This window comes from Scyliorhinus torazame, chromosome 31 (assembly GCF_047496885.1).
Source record: "Scyliorhinus torazame isolate Kashiwa2021f chromosome 31, sScyTor2.1, whole genome shotgun sequence".
Classification (NCBI taxonomy): domain Eukaryota; kingdom Metazoa; phylum Chordata; class Chondrichthyes; order Carcharhiniformes; family Scyliorhinidae; genus Scyliorhinus; species Scyliorhinus torazame.
In genome coordinates this window covers 10,467,193-10,477,083 of record NC_092737.1, presented here as the reverse complement: position 1 = coordinate 10,477,083, position 9,891 = coordinate 10,467,193, and positions in this window count along the sequence as shown.

Below are 9,891 nucleotides of genomic sequence, written 5' to 3'. Positions count from 1 at the left end.
TACCCTGGGAGTGTGGATCTGGATTATGTACATCTCTCTCAGTACTACCCTGGGAGTGTCAGCCTGGATTATGTACATCTCTCTCAGTACCACCCGGGGGGTGTGGATCTGGATTATGTACATCACTCTCAGTACTACCCTGGGAGTGTGGATCTGGATTATGTACATCTCTCTCAGTTCTACCCTGGGAGTGTCAACCTGGATTATGTACATCTCTCTCAGTGCTACCCTGGGAGTGTCAACCTGGATTATGTACATCTCTCTCAGTACTACCCTGGGGGTGTGGATCTGGATTATGTACATCTCTCATAGTGCTACCCTGGGGGTGTGGATCTGGATTATGTACATCAATCTCTCAGTACAACCCTGGGAGTGTGGATCTGGATTATGTACATCACTCTCAGTACTACCCTGGGAGTGTGGATCTGGATTCTGTACATCACTCTCAGTACTACCCTGGGAGTGTGGATCTGGATTATGTACATCTCTCTCAGTACTACCCTGGGAGTGTGGATCTGGATTATGTACATCTCTCTCAGTACTACCCTGGGGGTGTGGATCTGGATTATGTACATCTCTCTCAGTGCTACCCTGGGAGTGTGGATCTGGATTATGTACATCTCTCTCAGTGCTACCCTGGGGGTGTGGATCTGGATTATGTACATCACTCTCAGTGCTACCTTGGGAGTGTCAGCCTGGATTATGTACATCACTCTCAGTACTACCCTGGGAGTGTGGATCTGGATTATGTACATCCCTCTCAGTACTACCCTGGGAGTGTCAGCCTGGATTATGTACATCTCTCTCAGTGCTACCCTGGGAGTGTGGATCTGGATTATGTACATCTCTCTCGATGCTACCCTGGGGGTGTCAGCCTGGATTATGTACATCTCTCTCAGTGCTACCCTGGGAGTGTGGATCTGGATTATGGACATCTCTCTCAGTACTGCCCTGGGAGGGTGGATCTGGATTATGTACATCAATCTCTCAGTGCTACCCTGGGAGTGTGGATCTGGATTATGTACATCTCACTCAGTGCTACCCTGGGAGTGTGGATCAGGATTCTGTACATCTCTCTCAGTACTACCCTGGGAGTGTGGATCCGGATTATGTACATCACTCTCAGTACTACCCTGGGAGTGTGGATCTGGATTATGTACATCTCTCTCAGTACTACCCTGGGCGTGTGGATCTGGATTATGTACATCTCTCTCAGTACTGCCCTGGGAGTGTGGATCTGGATTATGTACATCAATCTCTCAGTGCTACCCTGGGAGTGTGGATCTGGATTATGTACATCTCACTCAGTGCTACCCTGGGAGTGTGGATCAGGATTCTGTACATCTCTCTCAGTACAACCCTGGGAGTGTGGATCCGGATTATGTACATCACTCTCAGTACTACCCTGGGAGTGTGGATCTGGATTATGTACATCTCACTCAGTGCTACCCTGGGAGTGTGGATCAGGATTCTGTACATCTCACTCAGTGCTACCCTGTGAGTGTGGATCAGGATTCTGTACATCTCTCTCAGTACGACCCTGGGAGTGTGGATCCGGATTATGTACATCACTCTCAGTACTACCCTGGGAGTGTGGATCTGGATTATGTACATCAATCTCTCAGTGCTACCCTGGGAGTGTGGATCTGGATTATGTACATCTCACTCAGTGCTACCCTGGGAGTGTGGATCAGGATTCTGTACATCTCTCTCAGTACTACCCTGGGAGTGTGGATCCGGATTATGTACATCACTCTCAGTACTACCCTGGGAGTGTGGATCTGGATTATGTACATCTCTCTCAGTACTACCCTGGGAGTGTGGATCTGGATTATGTACATCTCTCTCAAGTACTGCCCTGGGAGCGTTGATCTGGATTATGTACATCGTTCTCAGTGCTACCCTGGGAGTGTGGATCTGGATTATGTACATCACTCTCAGTACTACCCTGGGAGTGTGGATCTGGATTATGTACATCTCTCTCAGTACTACCCTGGGAGTGTCAGCCTGGATTATGTACATCTCTCTCAGTGCTACCCAGGGGGTGTGGATCTGGATTATGTACATCACTCTCAGTACGACCCTGGGAGTGTGGATCTGGATTATGTACATCTCTCTCAGTACTACCCTGGGAGTGTCAGCCTGGATTATGTACATCTCACTCAGTGCTACCCTGGGGGTGTGGATCTGGATTATGTACATCTCTCTCAGTGCTACTCTGGGAGGGTGGATCTGGATTATGTACATCTCTCTCAGTACTACCCTGGGAGTGTGGATCTGGATTATGTACATCTCTCTCAGTGCTACCCTGGGAGTGTGGATCTGGATTATGTACATCTCTCTCAGTGCTACCCTGGGCGTGTGGATCTGGATTATGTACATCTCTCTCAGTGCTACCCTGGGAGGGTGGATCTGGATTATGTGCATCTCTCTCAGTACTACCCTGGGAGTGTCAGCCTGGATTATGTACATCTCTCTCAGTACTACCCTGGGAGTGTGGATCTGGATTATGTACATCTCTCTCAATGCTACCCTGGGGGTGTGGATCTGGATTATGTACATCTCTCTCAGTGCTACCCTGGGAGGGTGGATCTGGATTATGTGCATCTCTCTCAGTACTACCCTGGGAGTGTCAGCCTGGATTATGTACATCACTCTCAGTACTACCCTGGGAGTGTGGATCTGGATTATGTACATCTCTCTCAGTGCTACCCTGGGAGTGTGGATCTGGATTATGTACATCTCTCTCAGTGCTACCCTGGGAGTGTGGATCTGGATTATGTACATCTCTATCAGTACTGCCCTGGGAGCGTTGATCTGGATTATGTACATCGTTCTCAGTGCTACCCTGGGAGTGTGGATCTGGATTATGTACATCACTCTCAGTACTACCCTGGGAGTGTGGATCTGGATTATGTACATCTCTCTCAGTACTACCCTGGGAGTGTCAGCCTGGATTATGTACATCTCTCTCAGTGCTACCCAGGGGGTGTGGATCTGGATTATGTACATCACTCTCAGTACGACCCTGGGAGTGTGGATCTGGATTATGTACATCTCTCTCAGTACTACCCTGGGAGTGTCAGCCTGGATTATGTACATCTCACTCAGTGCTACCCTGGGGGTGTGGATCTGGATTATGTACATCTCTCTCAGTGCTACTCTGGGAGGGTGGATCTGGATTATGTACATCTCTCTCAGTACTACCCTGGGAGTGTGGATCTGGATTATGTACATCTCTCTCAGTGCTACCCTGGGAGTGTGGATCTGGATTATGTACATCTCTCTCAGTGCTACCCTGGGCGTGTGGATCTGGATTATGTACATCTCTCTCAGTGCTACCCTGGGAGGGTGGATCTGGATTATGTGCATCTCTCTCAGTACTACCCTGGGAGTGTCAGCCTGGATTATGTACATCTCTCTCAGTACTACCCTGGGAGTGTGGATCTGGATTATGTACATCTCTCTCAATGCTACCCTGGGGGTGTGGATCTGGATTATGTACATCTCTCTCAGTGCTACCCTGGGAGGGTGGATCTGGATTATGTGCATCTCTCTCAGTACTACCCTGGGAGTGTCAGCCTGGATTATGTACATCACTCTCAGTACTACCCTGGGAGTGTGGATCTGGATTATGTACATCTCTCTCAGTGCTACCCTGGGAGTGTGGATCTGGATTATGTACATCTCTCTCAGTGCTACCCTGGGAGTGTGGATCTGGATTATGTACATCTCTCTCAGTGCTACCCTGGGAGTGTGGATCTGGATTATGTACATCTCTCTCAGTACTACCCTGGGCGTGTGGATCTGGATTATGTACATCTCTCTCAGTACTACCCTGGGAGTGTCAGCCTGGATTATGTACATCTCTCCCAGTACTACTCTGGGAGTGTGGATCTGAATTATGTACATCTCTCTCAGTACTACCCTGGGAGTGTCAGCCTGGATTATGTACATCTCTCTCAGTGCTACCCTGGGAGTGTGGATCTGGATTATGTACATCTCTCTCAGTACTACCCTGGGGGTGTGGATCTGGATTATGTACATCTCTCTCAGTACTACCCTGGGAGTGTGGATCTGGATTATGTACATCCCTCTCAGTGCTACCCTGGGAGTGTGGATCTGGATTATGTACATCACTCTCAGTACTACCCTGGGAGTGTGGATCTGGATTATGTACATCTCTCTCAGTACTACCCTGGGAGTGTCAGCCTGGATTATGTACATCTCTCTCAGTACAACCCGGGGGGTGTGGATCTGGATTATGGACATCACTCTCAGTACTACCCTGGGAGTGTGGATCTGGATTATGTACATCTCTCTCAGTGCTACCCTGGGAGTGTCAACCTGGAGTATGTACATCTCTCTCAGTGCTACCCTGGGAGTGTCAACCTGGATTATGTACATCTCTCTCAGTACTACCCTGGGGGTGTGGATCTGGATTATGTACATCACTCTCAGTACTACCCTGGGAGTGTCAGCCTGGATTATGTACATCTCTCTCAGTGCTACCCTGGGAGGGTGGATCTGGATTATGTACATCAATCTCTCAGTACAACCCTGGGAGTGTGGATCTGGATTATGTACATCACTCTCAGTGCTACCCTGGGAGGGTGGATCTGGATTATGTACATCTCTCTCAGTACTACCCTGGGCGTGTGGATCTGGATTATGTACATCACTCTCAGTCCTACCCTGGGAGTGTCAGCCTGGATTATGTACATCTCTCTCAGTACTACCCTGGGGGTGTGGATCTGGATTATGTACATCTCTCTCAGTGCTACCCTGGGGGTGTGGATCTGGATTATGTACATCAATCTCTCAGTACAACCCTGGGAGTGTGGATCTGGATTATGTACATCACTCTCAGTACTACCCTGGGAGTGTGGAACTGGATTCTGTACATCACTCTCAGTACTACCCTGGGAGTGTGGATCTGGATTATGTACATCTCTCTCAGTACTACCCTGGGACTGTGGATCTGGATTATGTACATCTCTCTCAGTACTACCCTGGGGGTGTGGATCTGGATTATGTACATCTCTCTCAGTGCTACCCTGGGAGTGTGGATCTGGATTATGTACATCTCTCTCAGTGCTACCCTGGGGGTGTGGATCTGGATTATGTACATCACTCTCAGTGCTACCTTGGGAGTGTCAGCCTGGATTATGTACATCACTCTCAGTACTACCCTGGGAGTGTGGATCTGGATTATGTACATCCCTCTCAGTACTACCCTGGGAGTGTCAGCCTGGATTATGTACATCTCTCTCAGTGCTACCCTGGGAGTGTGGATCTGGATTATGTACATCTCTCTCGATGCTACCCTGGGGGTGTCAGCCTGGATTATGTACATCTCTCTCAGTGCTACCCTGGGAGTGTGGATCTGGATTATGTACATCTCTCTCAGTACTGCCCTGGGAGTGTGGATCTGGATTATGTACATCAATCTCTCAGTGCTACCCTGGGAGTGTGGATCTGGATTATGTACATCTCACTCAGTGCTACCCTGGGAGTGTGGATCAGGATTCTGTACATCTCTCTCAGTACTACCCTGGGAGTGTGGATCCGGATTATGTACATCACTCTCAGTACTACCCTGGGAGTGTGGATCTGGATTATGTACATCTCTCTCAGTACTACCCTGGGCGTGTGGATCTGGATTATGTACATCTCTCTCAGTACTGCCCTGGGAGTGTGGATCTGGATTATGTACATCAATCTCTCAGTGCTACCCTGGGAGTGTGGATCTGGATTATGTACATCTCACTCAGTGCTACCCTGGGAGTGTGGATCAGGATTCTGTACATCTCTCTCAGTACGACCCTGGGAGTGTGGATCCGGATTATGTACATCACTCTCAGTACTACCCTGGGAGTGTGGATTTGGATTATGTACATCTCTCTCAGTACTATCCTGGGAGTGTGGATCTGGATTATGTACATCTCTCTCAGTACTACCCTGGGAGCGTGGATCTGGACTATGTATATCTCTCTCAGTCCTACCCTGGGAGTGTCAGCCTGGATTATGTACATCTCTCTCAGTACTACCCTGGGAGTGTCAGCCTGGGTTATGTACATCTCTCTCAGTACTACCCTGGGCGTGTGGATCTGGATTATGTACATCACTCTCAGTACTACCCTGGGGGTGTGGATCTGGATTATGTACATCCCTCTCAGTGCTACCCTGGGAGTGTCAGCCTGGATTATGTACATCTCTCTCAGTGCTACCCTAGGAGTGTGGATCTGGATTATGTACATCACTCTCAGTGCTACCCTGGGAGTGTCAGCCTGGATTATGTACATCTCTCTCAGTGCTACCCTAGGAGTGTGGATCTGGATTATGTACATCACTCTCAGTGCTACCCTGGGAGTGTCAGCCTGGATTATGTACATCTCTCTCAGTGCTACCCTGGGAGTGTGGATCTGGATTATGTACATCTCTCTCAGTACTACCCTGGGAGTGTGGATCTGGATTATGTACATCCCTCTCAGTGCTACCCTGGGAGTGTGGATCTGGATTATGTACATCACTCTCAGTACTACCCTGGGAGTGTGGATCTGGATTATGTACATCTCTCTCAGTACTACCCTGGGGGTGTGGATCTGGATTATGTACATCTCTCTCAGTACTACCCTGGGAGTGTGGATCTGGATTATGTACATCCCTCTCAGTGCTACCCTGGGAGTGTGGATCTGGATTATGTACATCACTCTCAGTACTACCCTGGGAGTGTGGATCTGGATTATGTACATCTCTCTCAGTACTACCCTGGGAGTGTCAGCCTGGATTATGTACATCTCTCTCAGTACAACCCGGGGGGTGTGGATCTGGATTATGTACATCACTCTCAGTACTACCCTGGGAGTGTGGATCTGGATTTTGTACATCTCTCTCAGTGCTACCCTGGGAGTGTCAACCTGGATTATGTACATCTCTCTCAGTGCTACCCTGGGAGTGTCAACCTGGATTATGTACATCTCTCTCAGTACTACCCTGGGGGTGTGGATCTGGATTATGTACATCTCTCTCAGTGCTACCCTGGGAGTGTCAACCTGGATTATGTACATCTCTCTCAGTACTACCCTGGGAGTGTGGATCTGGATTATGTACATCAATCTCTCAGTACAACCCTGGGAGTGTGGATCTGGATTATGTACATCACTCTCAGTGCTACCCTGGGAGGGTGGATCTGGATTATGTACATCTCTCTCAGTGCTACCCTGGGAGTGTGGATCTGGATTATGTACATCACTCTCAGTCCTACCCTGGGAGTGTCAGCCTGGATTATGTACATCTCTCTCAGTACTACCCTGGGGGTGTGGATCTGGATTATGTACATCAATCTCTCAGTACAACCCTGGGAGTGTGGATCTGGATTATGTACATCACTCTCAGTACTACCCTGGGAGTGTGGATCTGGATTCTGTACATCACTCTCAGTACTACCCTGGGAGTGTGGATCTGGATTATGTACATCTCTCTCAGTACTACCCTGGGAGTGTGGATCTGGATTATGTACATCTCTCTCAGTACTACCCTGGGGGTGTGGATCTGGATTATGTACATCTCTCTCAGTGCTACCCTGGGAGTGTGGATCTGGATTATGTACATCTCTCTCAGTGCTACCCTGGGGGTGTGGATCTGGATTATGTACATCACTCTCAGTGCTACCTTGGGAGTGTCAGCCTGGATTATGTACATCACTCTCAGTACTACCCTGGGAGTGTGGATCTGGATTATGTACATCCCTCTCAGTACTACCCTGGGAGTGTCAGCCTGGATTATGTACATCTCTCTCAGTGCTACCCTGGGAGTGTGGATCTGGATTATGTACATCTCTCTCGATGCTACCCTGGGGGTGTCAGCCTGGATTATGTACATCTCTCTCAGTGCTACCCTGGGAGTGTCAACCTGGATTATGTACATCTCTCTCAGTGCTACCCTGGGAGTGTCAACCTGGATTATGTACATCTCTCTCAGTACTACCCTGGGGGTGTGGATCTGGATTATGTACATCACTCTCAGTACTACCCTGGGAGTGTCAGCCTGGATTATGTACATCTCTCTCAGTACTACCCTGGGGGTGTGGATCTGGATTATGTACATCAATCTCTCAGTACAACCCTGGGAGTGTGGATCTGGATTATGTACATCACTCTCAGTGCTACCCTGGGAGGGTGGATCTGGATTATGTACATCTCTCTCAGTACTACCCTGGGCGTGTGGATCTGGATTATGTACATCACTCTCAGTCCTACCCTGGGAGTGTCAGCCTGGATTATGTACATCTCTCTCAGTACTACCCTGGGGGTGTGGATCTGGATTATGTACATCAATCTCTCAGTACAACCCTGGGAGTGTGGATCTGGATTATGTACATCACTCTCAGTACTACCCTGGGAGTGTGGATCTGGATTCTGTACATCACTCTCAGTACTACCCTGGGAGTGTGGATCTGGATTATGTACATCTCTCTCAGTACTACCCTGGGAGTGTGGATCTGGATTATGTACATCTCTCTCAGTACTACCCTGGGGGTGTGGATCTGGATTATGTACATCTCTCTCAGTGCTACCCTGGGAGTGTGGATCTGGATTATGTACATCTCTCTCAGTGCTACCCTGGGGGTGTGGATCTGGATTATGTACATCACTCTCAGTGCTACCTTGGGAGTGTCAGCCTGGATTATGTACATCACTCTCAGTACTACCCTGGGAGTGTGGATCTGGATTATGTACATCCCTCTCAGTACTACCCTGGGAGTGTCAGCCTGGATTATGTACATCTCTCTCAGTGCTACCCTGGGAGTGTGGATCTGGATTATGTACATCTCTCTCGATGCTACCCTGGGGGTGTCAGCCTGGATTATGTACATCTCTCTCAGTGCTACCCTGGGAGTGTGGATCAGGATTCTGTACATCTCTCTCAGTACTACCCTGGGAGTGTGGATCCGGATTATGTACATCACTCTCAGTACTACCCTGGGAGTGTGGATCTGGATTATGTACATCTCTCTCAGTACTACCCTGGGCGTGTGGATCTGGATTATGTACATCTCTCTCAGTACTGCCCTGGGAGTGTGGATCTGGATTATGTACATCAATCTCTCAGTGCTACCCTGGGAGTGTGGATCTGGATTATGTACATCTCACTCAGTGCTACCCTGGGAGTGTGGATCAGGATTCTGTACATCTCTCTCAGTACGACCCTGGGAGTGTGGATCCGGATTATGTACATCACTCTCAGTACTACCCTGGGAGTGTGGATTTGGATTATGTACATCTCTCTCAGTACTATCCTGGGAGTGTGGATCTGGATTATGTACATCTCTCTCAGCACTACCCTGGGAGCGTGGATCTGGACTATGTATATCTCTCTCAGTCCTACCCTGGGAGTGTCAGCCTGGATTATGTACATCTCTCTCAGTACTACCCTGGGAGTGTCAGCCTGGGTTATGTACATCTCTCTCAGTACTACCCTGGGCGTGTGGATCTGGATTATGTACATCACTCTCAGTACTACCCTGGGGGTGTGGATCTGGATTATGTACATCCCTCTCAGTGCTACCCTGGGAGTGTCAGCCTGGATTATGTACATCTCTCTCAGTGCTACCCTAGGAGTGTGGATCTGGATTATGTACATCACTCTCAGTGCTACCCTGGGAGTGTCAGCCTGGATTATGTACATCTCTCTCAGTGCTACCCTAGGAGTGTGGATCTGGATTATGTACATCACTCTCAGTGCTACCCTGGGAGTGTCAGCCTGGATTATGTACATCTCTCTCAGTGCTACCCTGGGAGTGTGGATCTGGATTATGTACATCTCTCTCAGTACTACCCTGGGAGTGTGGATCTGGATTATGTACATCCCTCTCAGTGCTACCCTGGG